General features: G+C 43.9%; 1 protein-coding gene across 11 annotated transcripts in view; it reads right to left on the bottom strand.

Moving 5' to 3' along the window:
• The window catches only part of CSGALNACT1 (chondroitin sulfate N-acetylgalactosaminyltransferase 1), a 339,147-nt gene that overhangs the window by 202,910 nt on the left and 112,916 nt on the right, over nucleotides 1-23,321 (bottom strand). For 2 of the 11 annotated variants that reach the window (XM_086380524.1, XM_086380536.1), the window contains exon 1: nucleotides 16,003-16,122. The exons of the other annotated variants lie outside the window; for them this stretch is intronic. The gene's annotated coding sequence lies outside the window, so the exon portion shown is untranslated. Of the gene's footprint in view, nucleotides 1-16,002; nucleotides 16,123-23,321 lie in introns of those variants that run through there. 11 annotated transcript variants of the gene reach the window in all.

Here is a 23,321-nt window from a genome sequence, read left to right as displayed (position 1 = left end):
CCTTCAGATGAAAGCACTTATCCAGAGACTAAATTCTTCAGATGAAAGACTCAGAAGCTGTGAACCCCGGCCCTCAACCAGTTAACCCTGAGTGATCTTACGCGCACTCACCAGTGCTGAATCTATTCTGAAGGAAGATGACATTGTCTCCACAGGAATCAGTGGACTCACGCTAAATGATCTCTAAAGCCCACTGTGGTTCTAGGAAATTGTGAGAACTATAAAGTGAGACAATAAAACAAGTACAGAATGAGAAAAGTAATAACAGTATTTAAAATAACAGCTGATCTCAGCAAAGGGCTTTTTGTTGAACAAAGACGAGCTTCTTCTAAAATGTATAGGGAAAGGCAGAAAAACTAAAATAACTAAAAGCAATCTGGGAAAAGAAGAATAAGGAGCGAGGAGTCACAGTACCCCGTTTTGAGGCTCACTCTGTAATCAAGACAGCGGGGTATTTATTAGCGGAGGCATAGACACACAGATCAATACAACAGATTTAAGAACCCAGAAATAGCTCATCAGTATGGCCAATGAATCTTTTTTACAGAGACACAAAAGCAACTGACTGGAGGAAGTACAGTGTCTTCAATAAATGGTGTCAGAATGATTGTTTATCCATACTCAAAAAAAAGGAAAGAATTTCAATCTAAACCTCATACCTTAAACAAAAATTAAATCAAAATAGATCCTAGTTGTCAATGTAAAACATAAAAATATAAAGCTTTTAGGAACAAACAGAGGAGAAAAGTCTTTATTTATTTTTTTTTTTAATAATTGATGAATTTTTTTTTTTTTTTTAATTTTATTTTTTAAAAAAAAATCACATGCTCCCCATCCTGAACCCTCCTCCCTCCCAACCTCCCCATACCATCCCCCTGGGCCTTCCCAGCGCACCAGCCCCAAGCATCCAGCATCGTGCACTGAACCTGGACTGGCATCTCGTTTCATACATGACATTTCACATGTTTCAATGACATTCTCCCAAATCTTCCCACCCTCTCCCACAGAGTCCATAAGACTGTTCTATACATCAGAGAAAAGTCTTTATAATTCAGGGTTAGGCAAAGAAATTGCAGACATAACAAAAGCATGATCGATAAAGGAAAAAATTCAATAAATTAAAAACTTTCACTCTAAAATACATCCTGCAAGGGGATGCCCCATAAAGGGAGAAAACATTTGCAAACCACATATCTAACAAAGGACTTGTACGCTGAACATATGAACTTTCTAAATTCAATAGTAAGAACACAAAGAATCCAATTTTTAAAAGGAGCAAAAGACTGGAAACCAGTCCATCACTAAAGAGAATATAGAGATGACAAATAAGTTCATGAAGAGATGTCCAGCACCACTAGCCATTAGGGAAATGCAAATTAAAGTAACAGTGAGATACTGCCTCAGCTCTTAGGATGGCAAAAATAAAACACAGCAGTGCAGAGACACTGGAGGTCGCCCACGTTGCTGGTGGAAATGTAAAATGGGACAGCACCAGAGAAAACAGCTTGACGGATTGGGTTTTTTTAAGTTAAACATACACTTCACACATGACTCAGCAATCACAATTTTAGGGAATGAAAAATGCTCACACAAAGTGGACATAAGTTTTCACAGCAGCGTTGTCTGCAATAGCCAAAGAACTGATGACAACCCAAATGTCTTTCAAACAGTCAATGGACGAACGAACTCGGGGCCACGGCTCAGCAGTGAAAAAGCAAGGACTGCTGTCCCACGACCAACCTGGATGGGTCTCAAGGTCATTACACTGGGGGGAAGAGCGATCTCCAGACGTGTGATTCCCCTTGCACGACGTTCTCCAAAAGTGATGGAGAACAGATCCACGGTGTCCGGGAAGGGGTGACCGTGACGGGACAGCCTTTGTGCAAACAGGGCAATCCTGCATCCTACTGGGGGACGGTCACGTGAAGGTGTGTCCTGAAATGTCACAGAAGTGTACACACACATGGACACACAAAAGACAGCATGAAAAAGAGTGAAATCCAAACGAGGCCTGTGCTTAATAGTGTTGTACCAAGGGCAGTTTCCTGGGTTTCATGAAGCATTGTCACTACAGAAGATACCGTCATTACATGGAGCTGCAATGGTTTCAGGAGAATTTCCTACACTCTTTCTTCAGCTTCTTGTGAGTCTAAATGATTTCAAAGTAAAAAGTTTAAAGCCAGCTGATATCATCAGGACTTCCCTGGTGGTTCAGTGGCTAAGACTCCACGCTCCCAGTGCAGGGACCTGGGTTCAATCTCTGGTCAGATCAGATCACAGCAAATACTTAGCACGCAGCAAGTAAAGATCCCACAGGCTGCAATGAAGACCCTAGATCCCACGTGCTGCAACTAAGACCCAACACAGGCAAATAACCAAACATACTTTAGAAATCAAAATAGCTGATCATTTGTTGAGTAATCTCTAGGTAGCTGTACTGTTCTGAGAACTTTGTGTTTATCCACATATTGAATACTTAAATCTTTACGGTAGACACTGTGTTCATCACATTTTACAGAGGAGGAAACCGGGTTTCAGAAAAGGGAAGCAATTTGGGCACGGATGCAGTTGGTAAACCCAGGATGCCAGCCCCAGAGTCTTAGCCAATAAGTAGTATTAAAAAAAAAAAAAATAGCAAATCAAAGAAAATGTCAGAACAGGGGTTAATAATATGGAAGAAAAGAAAAAGGACCCAAAAGAGAGAACCATGACCATCACAGAAAAGACTGGGAAGTGGTCATTCCTGGCCACTCTGTACGTGTCCCTAGGAGGACACGTGGTCCCTTTTGATCCATGTGTTTCTAAAGCCCGAGGAGGACCCAGAGAAAGGGAAAGAGCTTTGTCAAAGGAGTACCAGTCAGAGGAATCGAAAGAAAGAATGAAACTGGCAGTTCATTCGACTCAAAATTAAACCTGTGTGGCAAGCCCCCCTCCCCGCCCTCCAGGGCAGCACAGGCCCCGGGGAGGGCGTGCAGTGCATTATCTGACTGCATCAGCTGGCCCATTTTACAGACAAAGAAACTGAGCTGCAGACGGGCTGAGCTCCGGCTAAGTCCCTCGGCTGCCAGGGTGGACAGGGGAAGTTCCAGCCCACGCTCTTCTGCCTTCGAGGCCAGACTTCCCACTACACAACACACTCTGCTAAGTTCAAAGATGTAAGGGCTTGACCAGTCCTCTGCCTGCTGGCATGTTTTTTTTTTTAAATCAATGATGTTCCTTTCCAGTTGCAAAAACTTCCATCCATCGCAGTGCAGCTAACCTGGTTTGACATCAGCTCCACCTCCCCTGATCTCTACCTCGCTGTTTTTGTGGGACCTCATTCATCCCGTAAGTTAACCCACATTTCTGATTATCACTCTCTTGACAACCTCCCTGTGGATGTGACAAGTCGAATTAGAAGAAACTTAAGAGAAAGGGGAAGAACAATGACCCTCGTTCGACAGATGAGAACCTGGGCTGCCCGCTCGGGGAGGTGGCTGGGAAGCAACTTCAGGACAGGTGGGGAGGGAACGCCCTGAAGATTTCAAAACAGAACCAATGCTCAGCACAGAGCAAATGCCCCTGGAGGACTCCTCCCATCTGGCCACGTGGACGGTGATGGAGCCGCAATTACCATGTTAGAAGAGGCACCCACGAAACTGCCCTGGGTGTGTAAGTATGTGTGTGTGCCCCAACAGAATTTCATTTATGGAGACTGAAATTTGAATTTCCTTTCACCTTTGGCCAATTTTTTTAATTAGTAGGCGAACTTTTGGAGACGTTTTAAGTGTACAGAGAAACTGAGATGAAAGAACAGTCTCCATGAACTCCCAACCGCCCCATGGGAGTTTCCCCTATTACTGACATCTTTGATTCCTACGGAACATTCGTTACAACTGATGAACTAATACAGATACTTAATTATACATTATTGACTACAGACTTGATATATCTTTTGTCACCTGAATGTTATTGACCAGAGATATTTCAATTTTGGCTTACATAACAAATCACCAGCTACAGATGTCAGTTATTGCAGAAAAACCCCCAGTCAGTAAGGCGTTAATACGCTTTTCATTAAGGTTCGCTCTTGGTGACACAGCCTATCGTTTCTGCCAAATGCAGACGAGCCCCCACCATCACGAGATCACACAGAATAGCGTCACTGCCCTAAAGTCCCGTGTGCTCTGCCTATTCATCCCTCCCCCTCCCCAACTCCCGGCAACCACGGATCTTTTTTATTTGTTTATTTTTGCCTGCGCTGGGTCTTCGTTACTCTGCGCGGTCTTTCTCGAGCTGTGGTGCTCAGGCTTCTCCTTGCAGTGGCTTCTCTGGTTGCAAGCACATGCTCCAGGGCACGCAGGCTTCAGTGGCTGCAGCTCTCAGGCCCTAGGGCTCGGGCTCAGTAGCCGTGGTACATGGGTTTAGATGCTCTGCAGCATGTGGGATCTTCCCGGACCAGGGGTCAAATTCGATTAAATCTGATCAAATGTGTCCCCTGCACTGGTAGGTAGAGTGCAATTCACTGCACCACCAGGGACATCCCAAATCACTCTTTTCACTGCCTCTAGAATTTTATTTTTTGCTGAATGTCATAAAGTTGGAATCACACAGTACGCAGCTTTTTCAGACTGGCTTCTTCCATTTAGCCACGTGCATTTAAGTTTTCTCCATGTCTTCTCATGACTTGAGAGATTTTTTTAATAGACTTTTTTAAGACCAGGGCTTCCCTGGTAGCTCAGATGGTAAAGAACTTGTCTGCAGTGTAAGAGATCCAGGTTCAATACCTGGATGGGGAAGATCCCCTGGAGGAAGGATGGCTATCCACTCTGGTATTCTTGCCTGGAGAATTTTATGGACAGAGGAGGCTGGTGGGCTACAGTTCACAGGGTTGCAAAGAGTCAGACACAACTGGCTCTTTCTTTCACTTTCTTAGGAACAGTTTTAGGTTTGCAGAATAGATCGGAAAATACAGATCATTCCCCCAAACTCCCCCAAAGTCCCACACACTCACGTTTACAACTTGTACTAGTGTGATGCACTTGTTATAACTGATGAACTACTGTTGGTCCACTATTACGAACTGAAGTTCACACTGTGACATGAAGCACCAGGCTGTGGCACATGGATAAGAATGAGTGTATCCACCGGTTTCATCACTGAGTAATATTCCATGATATGTGTGTATCATGCTGCTGCTGCTGCCAAATCACTTCAGTCATGTCTGCCTCTGTGCGACCCTATGGACAGCAGCCCACCAGGCTTCTCTGTCCACAGGATTCTCTAGGCAAGAATACTGGAGTGGGTTGCCATTTCCTTCTCCCGGATGTACCATTGTTTATCCATTTACTGCTGAAGGAATTTTGGGTTTGTTCCCATTTGAGGCCACTATGAATAAAAGTGCTATACTGCAAATGTTTGTGTTCAGGGTTCCATATGGACCTAGTTTTCAATTGATTAGAAGAATACTTAGGAGCACGATTGCTGTATCGTGCGGTGAAAATATGCTCAGCTTTGTAGAAACTACAAACTGTCTTCCAAAGCAGCTGTGCCATTTTGCACCCCCACCAGCAACGAACGAGAAAGCCCATTGCTCCACCGTCCTCGCCGGCACTCGGCGCTGCCAGTGTTTTAGATTCAGCCATTCCAGTCGTCTGGAGTGACATCTTGCTGCTGCTGCTGCTGCTAAGTCGCTTCAGTTGTGTCCCACTCTGTGCAACCCCATAGACAGCAGCCCACCAGGCGCCCCGTCCCTGGGATTCTCCAGGCAAGAACACGGGAGTGGGTTGCCATTTCCTTCTCCAATGCATGAAAGTGAAAAGTGAAAGTGAAGTCGCTCAGTCGTGTCCGACTCTTTGCAACCCCATGGACTGCAGCCTACCAGGCTCCTCCGTCCATGGGATTTGCCAGGGAAGAGTACTGGAGTGGGGTGCCATTGCCTTCTCTGGAGTGATATCTTCTCACTTTAACCCAAGTATATATATATTTTAAAGTACATTGTTCAACTCCCTAAAGTAAAAAGCAACTTCTGATAAACTGCATAATAAACTGCAAGGAATCAGCTCTGAACGGTCATTCTCAGAAATTCCAATCACAAAAGAAGGCTCTGTTGAGAGAGAAAAATTAATCTTTAAAACAATTCATTTCTATTGCTGAAGGCAAGGCTGATATATGATTTGGAACCTGAAACACACTGAGCTTGAAGAAAACAAATCGAAATTTGTCCCATCATCACTAATATGTTAAAATACAAATTTTCAAAGGCAGTTGGACACCTGAAGTTGAGAGATTAAAAAAAAAAACTGTCTTCTAGTAACCACTGGCCACATACAGGCATTTTCTCTGACATTCCTGGATTTGCTTTGACAACGTTCTCAGATTTAAACACTGTGCACTCCTAAATTGCTTCATACCATTTCTAAGGCACTTAAAACTTGAACAGCAGGGAGGGGAGGGGGGGCTGTGCTTTCTCCTTCTTCTATAGCTTGTCCAGATGTTCTCTAGCACTTTTTATAGAAACTAGAGCACCAGAATAATGAGAAGAAAGGTTTCACTGTCTATTATTACACCTGCTATGGCTTGAATTTTCATAAAGACATTCTCTTGCTATATTTATGTCAAAGCAGCATTTCACACCTGCATGTTGATACAATGGTTTTGATGTTCATTAACTCAACAAAGATTCAGGCAATAAAGTGCAAATAATTCTTGAAAGAAGTCACTCGTTTTTATTTTCTTTTTTGCATCGATGTGAACTTGCTATATGAAACTTAACATAATCAAAAGTCATATAACACATCTGCCTTGAAAAATTATTGGCAAGACATCTTAAATTTTTTAACAGCCCATTTAATATTCCCATTCTTAGCAGGCATGATATAACCCATATGAAACAAGTGCTTTATCCTCAGCTCTAGATGTGCTGTTTATGGCAGCTCCTCTAAAGCCTTGGAAACAGTCCATAATGAGGTGGCAAAGATGCCTGAACACTTTTCCAAACCAAATGGCAAAACATTTAAGAGAAGCATCAAAAAAGAATTTGCCAGGAAAAAACCTAACATTTGGAATACCTTTTCTTTGCATTCTTGAGGATACATTTTGGAGGATACATTCAAATACTTCTGTGTTTGACCTCTGGCTACCTATGAAAATTGAGGCAAAGCATCCCCATATTTTATAAAGCAACATCCTCTAGTGTAAGATCCTTCAGGGCAAAAAGCTGAAACACCCACACTTTGGTAATGCCAAGAAAATTCTCCCCATTACTTTGCTGTCAACCTAACCAAAGTGTCTACGTAGTCTGCTGAAAGCCTTTTTAAGGGGAGTCTTGGGGCTTGTTGTTGTCAAATCACTAAGTCGTGTCCGACTCTTTGTGATCCCATGGGCTGCAGCACGTCGGGCTTTCCTGTCCCTCACCAACTCCCAGAGCTTGCTCAAACTCATGTTCATTGAGTCGGTGATGCCATCCAACCATCTCATCTTCTGTCACCCCCTTCTCCTCTAACTTATTTTAAAATTTCCAGAGAAGGACTTTTGGCTCAGAGGATACTGAGTATCAGGCTGAACTGAAGGTGTCTTTGCCAAGTTAACCACACACCCTGACTAATCACGTTGGGAAGCCTCCAGGACAAGAGGTACAGATGTTTAATGCAGTACAAATAACTGGAGGATTTTGGTAATTCAGTGCTTTCCTTTTTCACCCACAGCTTGATAAACATAGTACTCTCATCTACACCAAAGACGGAAAATTTTCTAGCATACAGTTACAGGTTGAATTGTGTCCCTCTCAACAACAAAGTAAGCACACTGTTGTTGATATGCCCAGAACTTCAAAGTGTGACTTGTTTGGACCAGGGTCTTTTCAGATGCAATGAAGCCATCTCATTGGAATCAACTGGTCAATGGGATAGGGTGGTCCCTAATCCAATACGGCTGGAGTCCTTATAAGATGACGTGAAGACACAGGGAGAGAACACGGTGATGAGACAGATATTACAGAGAGCGAGAGTTGCAGCTGCAGGCCAAGAAAGGCCAAGAATTAACACCCACGGCCAGGGCCAGGAAAAGGAAGGAAGAACTGTCCCCTACAGGCTTCAAAGGGAGTATGGTCCTGCCCATGCTCTCAGAGGCACAGATTTCAGATGTCTGACCTCCAGATTTTTGAGACAATACATTTCTGTTGTTTTAAGCCACCCAGCTTGTGGTCATTTTTTTGTGGCATTCTTCCAAAACTAATACACAACATGATCAAGTGGGATTTATTTACTGGGATGCAAGGATGGTTCAGCATACACAAGACAACCAATGTGATACACCACATTAACAGAATGAAAGAAAAAAATAATAGACTCATCTCAATAGACGGAGAAAAGCATCTGACAAAAATACAACATGCTTTCATGGTAAAACTCCTAACAAACTGAATACAGAAAGAACATACATAAAGGCCATCTAAGATAAACCCCCAGCCAGCATTATACTCAATGGTGAAAGCTTTCCCTGTGACAACAGAGACAAGAAAAGGGTGTCCATTGACGCCACTCCTATTCAACCCAGTACTGGAAGTCCTAGCCAGAGCAATCACGTAAGAAAAAGAAACGAAAGTAAGAAGGAGAAGTGTCTTTGTTTGCAGATAACATGATTTTATATTTTAAAAATCCTAACGACTCCGTGAAGAAACTGCTAGAAGTAATCAGCTAAATCAGTAAAATTGCAGGTTACAAAATCAAAATATGGGAAACAGTCGTGATTTTATATACTAACAATAAAACACCAGAAAAAGAAATAAAGAAAACAAGCCCATTGACAATAGTATCAAAAACAATCAAATACTTAGTAATAAACTTATCCAAAGAGGTGAACGATCTGTACATTGAAAACTATAAGACTTTGATGAAAGAACTGAAGAAGATACAAACAAGTAGAAAGATAGCCCATGTTCATGGATTGGAAGAATGAATATTGTTAAAATATTCCTATTACCCAAAACCAGCCATAGAGTCAAAGCAATTCCTATTAAAATTCCAATAATATTTTTCATGGAAATATAAAAACTACCCTAAAATCTGTACGGAGGCACAAAAGACGTCCAAATGGCCAAAGCAATTATGGCAAAGTAGAGCAAAGTTGGAGGCACCATGCTTTCTGATTTCAAACTGTACTACAAAGCTGTAGTAATGAACACAGTGTGGTACTGGCATAAGAACAGACACAGAGACCAATGGAACACAATTGAGAGCCCAGAAATAAATCTATGTATATATGTCTCTTCAGTAAACGGCACTGGGAAACCTGAATACCAACAAGTAGAAGAATGTGCACCACGCCCAAAAATGAACTTGGAATGGATTAGAGACTTAAACTTAAGATACAAAACCACAAGATATGAGCTACAAATCTTACACCACAAGACACAAAACTGCTAGAAGAAAACACAGAAGGAAAAGCCCCTTGGCATTGGTCTTGGCAGCGATTTCCTGGACATGTGGCCAAAAGAGCAAGCAATAAAAGCAAAACAAATAAGTGGAAATACGGACTTGCCCAGCGGTCCAGTGGTTAGCACTTCGATCTTCCAATGCATGGGTTCAATCCCTGGTTGGGGAATTGAGATCCCACATGCCCTGAAGCCAAATTTAAAAAAAAAAGCAGGACTACATCAAACGAAAAAGCTTCTGCATATCAACAAAATGATAAAGCAACCTACTGCATGGGAGAAAATATTTGCAAATCATATATCTGATAAGAGGCTACCCTGGCGGCTCAGACAGTAAAGCATCTGCCTGCAATGCAGGAGACTGGGGTTTGATCCTTGGGTTGGGAAGATCCTCTGGAAAAGGAAATGGAACCCACTCCAGTACTCTTGCCTGGAGTCTACAGTCCATGGGGTCGCAGAGAATTGGACACGACTGAGCGACTTCACTTTCACTTTTCTTTTATCTGATAAGGGCTCAATATCCAAAATATATAAAGAACTCATACAACTCCACAGCAAAAAACAAACAATCCAAGTTAAAAGTCAGTGGAAGAATTTATTTTCCAAAGAAGACATCCAAATGGCCAACAATTACATGAAAAGGTGCTGGAAGTCACTAATCGTCAGGGTAATGCAAACTGAAACCACAGTGAGGTATTACCTCACACCAGGGAGAATGGCTATCATCACAAAGAACACAAATAACAAATGTTGGGAAGATGTGGAGAGAAGGGAGCCCAAAGGAGTACGTCAGGGCTGTATATTGTCACCCTGCTTATTTAACTTATACACAGAGTACATCATGAGAAACGTTGGGCTGGAAGAAGCACAAGCTGGAATCAAGATTGCTGGGAGAAATATCAGTAACCTCAGATATGCAGATGACACCACCCTTATGGCAGAAAGTGAAGAAGAACTAAAGAGCCTCTTGATGAAAGTGAAAGAGGAGAGTGAAAAAGTTGGCTTAAAGCTCAACATTCAGAAAACTAAGATCATGGCATCTGGTCCCATCACTTTATGGCAAATAGATGGGGAGACAGTGGAAACAGTGTCAGACTTTATTTTTTGGGGCTCCAAAATCACTGCAGATGGTGATTGCAGCCAAGAAATTAAAAGATGCTTACTCCTCGGAAGGAAAGTTATGACCAACCTAGATAGAATATTGAAAAGAAGAGCTATTACCTTGCTAATAAAGGTCCGTCTAGTCAAGGCTATGATTTTTCCAGTGGTCATGTATGGATGTGAGAGTTGGACTGTGAAGAAGGCTGAGCGCCAAAGAATTGATGCTTTTGAATTGTGGTGTTGGAGAAGACTCTTGAGAGTCCCTTGGACTGCAAGGAGATCCAACCAGTCCATTCTAGAGGAGATCAGTCCTGGGTGTTCTTTGGAAGGACTGATGCTGAAGCTGAAACTCCAGTACTTTGGCCACCTCATGCGAAGAGCTGACTCATTGGAAAAGACTCTGATGCTGGGAGGGATTGAGGGCAGGAGGAGAAGGGGACGACAGAGGATGAGATGGCTGGATGGCATCACCAACTCGATGCACATGAGTTTGGGTGAACTCCAGGAGTTGGTGATGGACAGGGAGGCCTGGCATGCTGTGATTCATGGGGTCGCAAAGAGTTGGACACGACTGAGCAACTGAACTGAACTGAACTGAACTGAATGCACCATTGGTGGGAATGCAAGCTGGTATAACCATTATGAAAGCCACTCTGGCAATTCCTCAAAAAAGTAAAATCAGAATTACCATATGATCCAGCAATCCCACTTCTAGATATTTATCCAAAGGAGTTAAAAATCAAGACCTTATAGAGCTATCTGCAATCCCATATTCCTTGCAATATTACTCATACTACCTAAGATATGAAAACAATCTAAGTATCCTTTAACAGATTAATGGATAAATAAGATGTGATCTACTTAAGCTTATAAGATTAACAACTTCTAGGCATCTAAGGCACAGCATGATGATTACAGGAATACTGTGTCATATGTTTGAACGCTGCAAAGAGAATAGATATTTAATAGTCTCACCACAAAAAAGAAATAGCAATTATGTAACAAGATGGAGTTGTTGCTAATACATAGTTGCTAATATTATGGTAGCAATCATTTTGCCATATATAAATGCATCAAATCAAATGTTATACACCTTAAACATTCACAATGTTGTATGTCAATTACATCTCAATAAAGCTGAGGGGAAATAAAAAAAATTAGCCATCAACAGAAAAAAGACAGCTGGGGACTCCCGGGTGGCCCAGTGGCTGAGACTCTGTGCTCCCAATGCACAGGGGCCCAGGTTTGATCACTGATCAGGAAACTAGATCCCACAGGCCATAACTAAGACCCAGTGAAGCTACATAAATTTTTAAAATAATAAACATTTTAAAAACTGTTTTAAAAAAGGAAGCTAGCACATATACCTTGTTAAAAATGGGTTCGGGAGTCAGATAATGGTTCAAACTCTGCTGTCTGGATTAACTTTCACAGCATTCAAAGCTCCTCTGGGTAAGTCTTGCTACAATGAGCGGTCCCCAGGGGTCAGATCCTGTCCAGGCCCACCGCCAGGGCCCTGCTTCTGGTCCCACACTTTGGCAAGAAAGCAGCCTCCAGTGTCACCACGCAGATGAAGGTCTGTGATCAGAATCCACTCGGGGGGAGGGCCCTCCGGGGATGTGTGAGTCTGTTTTTTGTTTCTTTGATATTTAATAAACCCAAAATAAACCGGGAAACTCATTTTACCTTAAAATTAAAATACACGGAGGCTATCTCATGTCATATTCATTAATCTTAAAAATATATTACTTTTATACCTATAAAGTAGCTTTGACTAAAAAGTTTGTGTTCACCCAAAATTCATATGCTGACCCCCTAACCCCAGTGTAATGGTATTTGGAGACGGGACCTTTAGAAGGGCCTCCTTAGGGTTAGGAGGTCATGAGGGTAGAGTCTGAATGACGGGATTTTTGCCTTTATAGGAAGAGACGCCAGAAAGCCTGGAGTGTGAGTGTGCATCTGTGTGTGTGTGTCTGTCTGTCCTGTCTCTCCCTCAACCACATATGTGAAGACACAGCAGGAAGGCAGAAGTAAAAGCCAGGAAGAGCGTCCTTGCTGGAAACCCACATGCTGGCACGTGGACCCCCAGCCACCAGAACTGCGAGAACGAAACGTTTGCTGTTGAAGCCTCCCAGGCCATGGTGTTTTGTATGGGAGACTGAGTTGACTAAAACTGTTGTTATACACAAGTGAGAACCTAAGTTAATGAAATGGTGAAAACATCTCAAATTCTATAGCAGTAGTCAGACATCAGCTGGGTCAGAACTCCCTCCCTGAAAGTCCTCAGCTGCTTTGGTGGTGGGGTAGTTTAGTCGCTAAGTCGTGTCCAACCCTTGTGACCCCGTGGACTGTAGCTCACTAGGCTCCTCTGTCCATGGGATTTCCCAGACAAGAACACTGGAGTGGGTTGCCATTTCCTTCTCCAGGGGATCTTCCCGACTCAGGGATCGAACCCCTGTCTGCTGCATTGCAGGCAGATTCTTTACCAACTAAGCCATCAGGGAAGTCCTCAGCTGCCCTAAGTACAGTTCAGTTCAGTTCAGTTCAGTCGCTCAGTCGTGTCCGACTCTGCGACCCCATGAACCGCAGAACACCAGGCCTCCCTGTCCATCACCAACTCCCGGAGTTTACCCAAACTCATGTCCATTGAGTCGGTGATGCCATCCAACCATCTCATCCTCTGTCATCCCCTTCTCCTCCTGCCTTCAATCTTTCTCAGCATCAGGGTCTTTTCAAATGAGTCAGTTCTTCCCATCAGGTGGCCAAAGTACTGGAGTTTCAGCTTCAACATCAGTCCTTCCTATGAACACCCAGGACTGACCTCCTTTAGGATGGACTGGTTGGATCTATTGTGTGTCAATTAAGTTGCTGTGCTCCTCTGCTTTCAGTAGCAAATAAGACCTGTTTACTCTGTATTGCATGGCACAGCCCTGTTCCCGGGGGTGGGCTCTCAGGGCAAAGCAGAACAGGACAAGGGGAGGGAGAAGGGGGCCCCCCCGTCCTCTCCCCGGGACACCTGGGCCTGAGCCCTTGTCTGAGCCTCCTCCCCGTTAGTGATGCCCACACAAAGGCGTGGCACGTTAGGAGTCAAGGGCCTGCAAGGAGCCAGGCTGCCCCTCTGCCCACCTCCCTGGTGCTGAACCCTTGTCCAGAGCGCCAGGCGAACACCTGTTTCCCCACTGCCCCATCACCTCTCGGATCAACCCCATGTCCTTGGCTTATTGGAGTCACTTCATTAAAGGATGGGCAGAAAGGGGACTTCCTGGTGGTCCAGTGGCTAAGACTCCACGCTCCCAGCGCAGGGGGCCCAGGTTCGATGCCTGGTTAGGGAAGAAGATCCTGCACATCCCAACTAAAGAACCCACATCACAACAAGGCCCAGTGCAGTCAAATAAACAAAAACAAATAAGTAAGGGATGGGCAGAAGGGAGCAGCTCTGAGGTATCCAGCGTCCACTTTCCTCCTTGTCTTTTCACTCCCCTGTTCTTTCAACCAGTTGAGAAGCCCTCTCACACAATTTCCCAAATTTCATGATATTATTCCCAGGAAGGATGTATAAGACATGCCAGAACCCCAGAGAAAATACCTCTGAAATAAGCCCCACTTTTGCATAGTATTGGGGCCACTTTATAGAGAACAGCTGACTTTTTTTATGTTCTCTGCTTTTTTGAATCTGGAAAGTACTGACAGGTCCATAAAGACACACGGGTTTGCTATTTTTAACACATCTGCACAACACTACCTGTCTGGCAAAAATCAGTGTTCACGATAATTGAGGGTCACTGGTACCGGATATCCATAGCCAACAGTGCTTCCCTCAACTTGAGACAGATCTCTAACATCCTTCTAGGATTCTCTATTCAACAAGAATAGCACAAAAGTACTTCCTCTCGGAGGTTTTATGAAGTTTTTTTACCTTGATTACTTAATGCATCATTTTATACCACTTGGATATGGATACTTTCATAGGCAAATCGGAGTCCTTGAGACAATGGTTTCAGATGTATCATTCATTAAAGAAAGCAATGACTTACATTTCATCATCTGTTTTCATTAAAATGTCTTAAGGAAATGGTTCTGCCTTAAAGGCTCTCTTCCTGAGTTCGTATGCAACCAAATCATCTTATTCTTTTCCATGAAAAACCTTAATTCTTGCAAGTTAGAGTTGGTGACTTTAATATTTAGTAATAGCTGCAATCATTCTTTTTTATTTACCATATGCAGTTGGCAAGATTTTTATTTTACTATTTTTCTTTTCCATTTTATGATAATGCTCTCTTTTTTGTATGATAATGTCATAAGCCTAATTTTCTCTTCAGCTAGGTCTTGGATATTCCCCTCAAAGGCTGATATTTTAAATGAAAACATTTAAAACTTAATGTTAGCAGAATGGTTATGTGGTCACATGCATACATGGGGAAATAAGCCTACAGACTCCGTTAATAATATTCCATGCAAATTAATGCGGCACATATAGTAAGCAGCTTCCCTTCAGGGCTGAGCTATATTGTAAAACTGAGGCTAAAGTTTTAAAAAGATAATAAAATGGAGAGCAAATAACTAGGAATCAGCTTGTCAACTTCTGTTGCAGGGCTGACGTCTGAATATCATTTGCATCTGATAGAGAAAATCACAATCTAAGGAACACGCTCATTGGATGAGCATCTAGCCTACATTAACACTGGTACTGAGTAGGGCCCTGTGAGGTCCTAGGCACAAAGCTTTTCTGTGTCCTTCTTTCATTTGATTACAGGAAATAACCTTCATTCAGCCTCCATGACCTTCCCTGAGCTCCAACTGGTCAGGTTCAAGCACAAAACCAGAAGAAACACACAGTCAAGACAAACAATAGTGCAGCCTTGGGGCAGGGTCTTGGTTCCCCGTCAATACACACAGAGCATCTTTGAGCTGTTTTGCAGATATGGAAAGCCCCTCCGGGTGAGAGTAGGGTGCTGCCCACCAGCACACAGACTCCAGACCAGTTAGAAGCAGAAGGTTGACGATGCTGACTCCCACTTACCTGTCCACCAACCCATCAGAAGAACACCCAGGAACTGACCACGCCCTCTTTGAACCACTGCTTTGAAACTCTTCATTAGCCCCTCCACACTGGGACACACAGCTTTGAGGACATTAGCCCACTGTGTCCCCCCTTTGCCTGGCATAGCAATAAAGCTATTCTATTCTTCAGTTCAGTTCAGTTCAGTCACTCAGTCCTGTCCGACTCTTTGTGACTGCACGGACTGCAGCACACCAGGCCTCCCTGTCCATCACCAACTGCTTACTCACATCCATTGAGTCGGTGATGCCCTCCAACCATCTCATCCTCCCCTTCTCCTCCCACCTTCAATCTTTCCCAGCATCAGTGTCTTTTCTACTTCACCCAAAACTCTCTGTCTTAAATTTAATTTAGTGTAGGGGTACAGAGGCCAGATTCAGCTTCAACCTGACCCTTTTTTGTGTGTGTGGTTATTTGTTAACAAACATACCAGATTGGTGTCTCTTGAAGACATTAGCTGAGGCTGGCCCAAGGCATCAGTTCAACAGGTCCTTCAGGGTAATCTGAAGCCCAAGTGCAAGTTGAAGACGCACCTAGTTTAACAGCAGCCGGAGGTTGGGGGTTACAGGAAGGATCAGTTTCAGAAAGGCAGGAAGTGGCAGTGAATCAAGCTTACCAGCATGACAACCAAGGTACTGACAGTACCTTGAGAGCAGGCGCTGAGTAAGAGTTCTCTCTAGTTTCTTATGTCTAATGTGCTGAACCTTTCTGTGTGCCTGAAATTCCCTCCCCACCTCTCAGCATCGCTGGGCCCACCCCAGCCCCCAGGCCTCAGCTGCAAAGTCAGTTCCCAAGGGTGGCCCACCTGGGCCAGGCTCTGCCCCAGTGCTGTCTACCGAGACTGCAGAACAGAAACGAAAAACAGACAAGGAGGACCTGCAGGGGACAAATGAGGTGACTTGTCCAGCATGGCAGCCATGCCCCAAGGATGCCCACTTGTCTCTGAGCTCAACCTGACCCCAGACCTACCCTTCTTCTCTCCGCCCTGTAAGATCTGTGCTCTCCCAGGGCTCACTGCTCTGATTACTGATGACCCTCAAAAGTATCAATAACGCTATTCCTAGGGACTTTCCTGCCAGTCCAGTGGTTAAGACTCTGTGCTTCCAATGCAACGGGCATGGGTTTGATACCTGATCCCTGTTTAGGGAACTAAGATCCCATATACCACATGGCAAAAAAAAAAAAAGTTATCCCAAAGGGAGGTACAGGAAACTGGAGGAACTGAAAGGCAATAATAGAGGAAAAAAAAAGAAAGAATAATAAAAGGGAAAGGGGTACTTGAAATGTATTATGATTGAATGAAATCTAAATGCACAAAGACTGATTCACCTGGAAGTTGAACAGTCTAAGGAGATCTCTGCAAGAAGTGATTATGTAAGTGGACAGACATGAACAGGGATGGGGGGTGGGCACAGTGATCTCTCTCCCCTGGCCGAGAGACGCAGGGAAGGAGCTGAGCTGGGCGGCCATGAAGGGGTTTTGTAAAGCCGATGCATCAGCATCACTTTTATGGACCATGTTGGGGAATAAAAGCACATACAGAGCGTTACATAACTTCCAAGGTCAGCTAAAACCACCACATACATAATTTGACAAAGGCTTGTTTCATACTATAAATGCCTACTTTTGTGCTCTTTTCCTGAACTTTCATGACTCACCAATAAAGAGATGCAACATTTCATGATGTATTCTCTAATGAATCTGCCTTGTCTATTCAGGATTCTGCAAAGGGAAAACCAGGAGCAAATGTAAATGTTTTCCTAGCCCTTATAAAAGTACAAAATTAAAAAGGCCCATTGCCCTGTAATGGAAATATTCTACTAAACTGAAATCTCATTTTCAAATGATCCAACCAGAACAATCAACAATCACAGGCTTTATGTCCAAACGGGAGAGGAGGGGGCACAGATAACTTGCCCTTGGGTTAGCAGGGTTATATTTAAACAATGAAGGCCAAACATGTCTATATGAAGGGCTCTGAGAAAAATATGCCGGGTATTTTTTTTTTAATTAATGGGAATTCTGCTCCCAAATTTCTACAGAAAGCTTTTTATTTTCTAATCTGATTATTCACTGCAATTTTAGCCACTGCCAGGAAGAAGTCAGACGACTGTAAAAATCTATGATGTCCCATCTGAAGGGAGGTGACCTACAACTGGGGTCCCTGGGGGCTCCACGTTCCAGTATGAGCTGGGATCGGGTATGTGGGGTCAAGGGGAGAGGTGTGCATGAAACAATGAGCTCAGGAGTTCCCCAAGATGCAAGCAAGTGCTGAAAACCACAATCACACCAAGTGTGGGCAACAGGAAGCCAGGTCGGTGATTTAACACTTGACAAAAAAAAAAAAGTTTCCCTCTCCTCTACACCCACAAAGGAATAGGGCTGCTTTTCCTAATTAGGCCACAGACAACACACAACCGCTCTGACCCCCTCCATTCACCATCGACAGATGGCAAAGTACTACAGCTTCCTGGATTTATAGGGACATATCCATTTGTATTATCTACAAGTGTTTTTTGGAACATTCACTTTTAAAGGAATAGTTCTTGAAACAATAAGGTCCTACTGTACAGCAGAGGGAACTATATTCAGTATCCTGGGATAAACCATAATGGAAAAGAATATGAAAAAGAATATATATATGTGTGTGTGTGATATATACACATACATGTATATTCCACTCACAGAAGAGTCAGTAAAGAATCTGCCTGCAATGCAGGAGACCTGGGTTCTATTTCTGGGTCGGGAAGATCCCCTGGAGAAGGAAACAGCAACCCACTTCAAGTACTCTTGCTGGAGAATTCCACGGACAGAGGAACCTGGCGGGCTACAGTCCATGGGGTTGCAAGAGTCAGACATGACTCAGAGAATAAACCCCCAGACATACACGTATAACTGAGAAGGAGACGACAGAGGACGAGATGGTTGGATGGCATCACCGACTCAATGCACATGAGTTTGAGCAAACTCTGCAAGATGGTGAAGGACGGGGAAGCCTGGCGTGCTGCAGCCCATGGGGTCTCAAAGAGTCAGACACGGCTGAGTGACTGAACAATAACTGAGTCACTTTGCTGTACAGCAGAAATTCACACAACACTGTAAAACAATTACACTTCAATGAAACAATTCTTTAAAAAGAACAGTTTTTCAAAAGTTGATACAATTAAAAAAATGGGAGGAAGGGGGAATAAAAGCTACGAGTTTATAACTTTAGTTGCAACTTGGCATCATTTCAGTCTAACGAAATCCCTGAAACATTTAAATTTACTTTGTAAGATATAAGATATTTTCATACAATGGAAACAACTAAATGTACCAAGATTGTTTAAAAAGTTTCTTTGTTTCCTTGTAGGAATCATGACACTGTTACATGTGCAAAGTCCACACAAGAGCAGTGCGCAGGGCAGTGTCAGAAACAGCATCACATCCTTACACCTCTCCAGACGCACCACATGCAGCACTTTGTCATTGTCACAGCAACTGTTATTCCCATGGGAGGAAGTCACCCGGACAAGTGGCAAAGAGGGTCGGTGAGAGAATCAGTCCCAGAAACCAGGCACCCAGCCCCCAATCCAGTACTTTTATTATTCAGCCCCTCATTAAGGTCAAGTTTTCTGAAGAAGAAACTCCATCTCCCTAAGAAAGGCGGCATTGCATTGGCGGTTAAGAGTATGGGCTTTGGAGACAAACAATTCTAAGTCCCAGGCCTTGTTCTGCCACATTCCAGGGATGTAACCGTGGACCAGTAACCCCTCCTCCCTGCACTCCATTTTAGCATCTGTACAATGGACCTATGGGAGCCACTGTCATGATACACTAGTCTCCAGCTTTCCCCTCCTCCCAGCGCACAGAAGGCACACTCCTCCACCACCTGCAGCTGGACGGCGCCACGTGACCAGCTCTGACACATGCACTGTGAGCAGAGGAAGGTTTGCGGCATCCAGGTGTGCACAGTGAGGAGTCCACGCACACACGATGCTGTGCACCCTCTCTGGTACCCAGCCCTGTGCTGAGACCAGAGTCACCCAACACCGCACCACCTAACAGATCGCAGCTCAAGCCTTCCTCAGGCCCCTTCTTGTGACGATCAAATGAAATGGCAGAGGAAGTTAACACAATGCCTTGCACGGTCACCAGTGAACGAACGACGGCCCGCATCTATAGACGGGTGAAAAGGGAGACCCAAGATTCAGTCTCAAGACTCCTATTCCATAGTCCACTTATTCTCTCTACAAATGTTTGCAGAGTACCACGTGCCAGGCACTCTGCTGGGAGTTGAATATACCCCCAGGAAATACACACATCTTTAAAGACTGTCTTGGAGAAGGAAATGGCAACCCACTCCAGTGTTCTTTCCTGGAGAATCCCATGGGCAGAGGAGCCTGGTGGGCTACAGTCCATGGGGTCGCAAAGAGTCAGACACGACTGGGCGACTTCCCTTTCCCTTTAAAGACTTTCTGAGGGAGTTGGGGTGCAACTCTTCATGATTATGTACAACTCTTTGATTATATTATGCGTAACTCTTCATGTATACATCCTAGTGACCTGCAGAGGAGTGAATTCCTGCCCTGGCAAGGATCTGAGGGGTCAGAGAGACCACCGAGGACACTTCCAAGGTCTTGACTCGTCCCCTCCCCTACATGAGACTCACCGAGCTCTCCTGCCTGCTGATGAGGGCAGTAAACATCAACGCACCTGGTCTACGAGGTCTACAGGGACAGAGCTCTGACTTCCATCAAGGGTGCCGTAGTGAACAATTTATCACATCGCCATCTCCCATCACAGCCAACAGCACCCGCCACATATGCAGGTCATTTTATGAAATATGTGAGCTGAATGGGTAGATCCTGATAAATCTCCCAGTATTTTAATCTTTTTTTTTCTCCTCCATTCTTAAAACTATACTTTTCTTGAGAGGGAACTTCTCCAAAGACTCCTTGGACTTTTGGGTGTGTTTTTCCAACTTCAAATTTATTTTAATGATGTGCATAGACGTTAACAAATTACAATTAAAACAAAATCAGTTATGTTCATTACACATAACTTAAAGTCATGCAGCACTGCATGTTAAAAACAACAGCTTCATTCATATACAAAAGAGCATTATTTTGAGACTTGTGGTAGTATAATGAAATTTTTATCATAAGCTTCTGGTAAAGAGTATTTCCTAAAGATTTAAAGACCTGATGAATCAGTTAATGCATTATTAGAAAAGATAGGAAACATTTTAGTAAAGTGAGACTACAAGCAATTAACTTGAAAATTACACCAGGGACGGGGTTGAGCATTTCTGACTGAACACCCAATTGCTGGTGGACATGTTCTCAAAGTAAGGGCTCTGAACTCCAGATACAGCCATGTTTTCATTAACTTGGGAAAAATGATTACATCTGGAAAATGCATATACTTAGGATCAAAACTCAAAATCGGTCCCCCACAGCATCAGCAAACAACACTGTTAACCCCAGGCAGATCCCAGTAGAATTTCTAAATTCTAATTTAGTGAGGCACGACCGCATTTTCCAGGAGTGATCAGCCACACTCAAATCTAATTTAAACTCCCAACAACCTTGCTTTAGAAATTTTTCCATGAAATCTGGTCTATGCCTGACTTGCCTGCTGTAAATTCTATTAACCAAATTCAGCAGGGCTTTATACTCCTCCTGAACAATGCTACATTTGGAGGGGGAAAAAAACGATTATGAAACATCTAGCAAACACCTTCTATATTTCAAAAAGTATGCTTAGGAGCTTAAGACTTAAATTTTGGTTGTTTTTCCTTTCGGATTATCCAAAAGGCTGGACTCAACGCCTGAATGATTACATTTTCCAAGACACAGGAGACAACCCCCACACTTGGTCCCAGCTGTGAGGCTCAGGCTGCTCAGACACGAAACCTGGTCTCACTCGTCCTCTCCAGCCTTTCTTCAGCAACGATGGAAACTTCTGGAACACCAGGCAGAATTGGTATTATTTTTCTGTCTTGCCTTTCTTTCCTTGGGGTTTCCAGGTCTCTTGGGACATGGAATCTACCCGTGTTCCCACTGAAAGGGACCTGCAGACCCCGTCTGTCTCCTGCCAAACATCTCTCATACTCAAGACCCTGTAAAGTCTTCAGGCTCCTTCAGGACTCCCACAGCCTCTGCAGGGCTATACACCCACCTGAACCAGTCCATGCCCAGGGCAGTCTGAGCTGTCTCCAGTGATGTCATCCTTCAGTATCTGCAGGGGATCAGTTCTGGGATCCAGGTTTGCTCAAGTCCCTTATGTAAACTGCTGCAGTATTTGCTTATAACCTATGCACATTCTCCTTTGCTTTAAAATATGTCCAGATATTCCAATTCTACTTCTTGTATCTAATACAATGTAAATGCTATGTAAATAGCTGTAAGTTTGATGTAAATGCTATGTAAATAGTTGCTGGCACACAGCAAATTCAAGTTTCACTTTCTGGAAATTCCTTGGATGTTCCTGTCCCAAATATTTACAGTCTGCAGTGACTGAACCCTCAGATGCCGAGCCCATGGAGATGGAGGGTCAGTTGTAGACGGAAGTTAATTGGATAAATAAACCAGATCACATCAGGTTAATGAAAGGCCCTACTCTAGCTAAGAAGAGGTCTAGGAAACAGCACTGCTGCTGGGGTTTGGAGCACGGGGCAGACTTGGGAGTCTGCCTGGAGCCCCGCAGACACTCCCGTGTGGGCAGCGGCTGACCTCAACAGCCCTGCTTCAGGACACAGGGTATAAAAATCGGATGTTCTTATGAGCAGATGTGAGCCTTCCAAAAGAAGTACTTTAAAAAAGAATTCTCAACATTCAAGGCACTTTAAAAAAAAAAGTTTTCTTTTTATTTTTTGGCCACACCACACGGCATGCGGGATCTTAGTTCCCCAACCAAGGACTGAACCCATGTCCTCAGCACTGGAGTCCTAACCACTGGACCACCAGGGAAGTCCCAAGGCACTTTTTAAAGTGTAAAGTGTATGAAAACACTTGGTGCTTGCTGCAGCACCGTTTACCGTAGCCGAAACAACAAATGGAAGCAACCTAAACGTCCAGCGACAGAAGAATGGACAAAGAGGATGTGGGACATAGATACAATGGAGCAGCACTCAGTCATCGAAAAGAACGAAATGATGCCATTTGCAGCAACACGGATGGATCTGGAGACTCATACTGAGTGAAGTAAGTCAGACAGAGAAGGAGAAATATCGTATGACATCCCTTACATGTTGTTGTTTTTGTTGTTTAGTCGCTAAGTCCTGCCCGATTCTTTGCGACCCCGCGGACTGCAGCCCATCAGGCTCCTCTATCCATAGGATTTCCCAGGCAAGAATACTGGAGTGGGTTGCAAGTTCCTTCTCCAGGGGACCTTCCCGACCCAGGGATCGAACTCGTGCCTCCTGCATTGGCAGGCGGATTCTTTGCCATGGGGCCATCAGGGAAGCCTGGATTCCCCTATATGCCGAATCTAAAAAGAGGCACTACAAATGAACTTATTTACAAAACAGAAACAGGCTCACAAACTTAGAGAACGAACTTACAGCTGCCAGAAGGGAAGGACTGGGGGAAGGGATAGTTGGGGAGTTGGGGACTGACGAGTACACACTGCCGTATTTAAAATGGATAACCAACAAGGTCCTGCCGTATACCACAGCTGGTTCTACTGTACAGAACTGCGTATGCATATGTGGCAGACTGGATGGGAAGGGACTTGGTGGGAGAACAGACGCACGGATATGTATGG

The sequence above is a fragment of the Bos grunniens genome, chromosome 27 (genome assembly GCF_055505025.1).
Source record: "Bos grunniens cultivar Pamir isolate PY7600 chromosome 27, Bosgru_T2T1.0, whole genome shotgun sequence".
Lineage (NCBI taxonomy): Eukaryota > Metazoa > Chordata > Mammalia > Artiodactyla > Bovidae > Bos > Bos grunniens.
The sequence above is the reverse complement of the archived record's forward strand: the minus strand, read 5'-3'. Positions and strand labels throughout refer to the sequence as shown.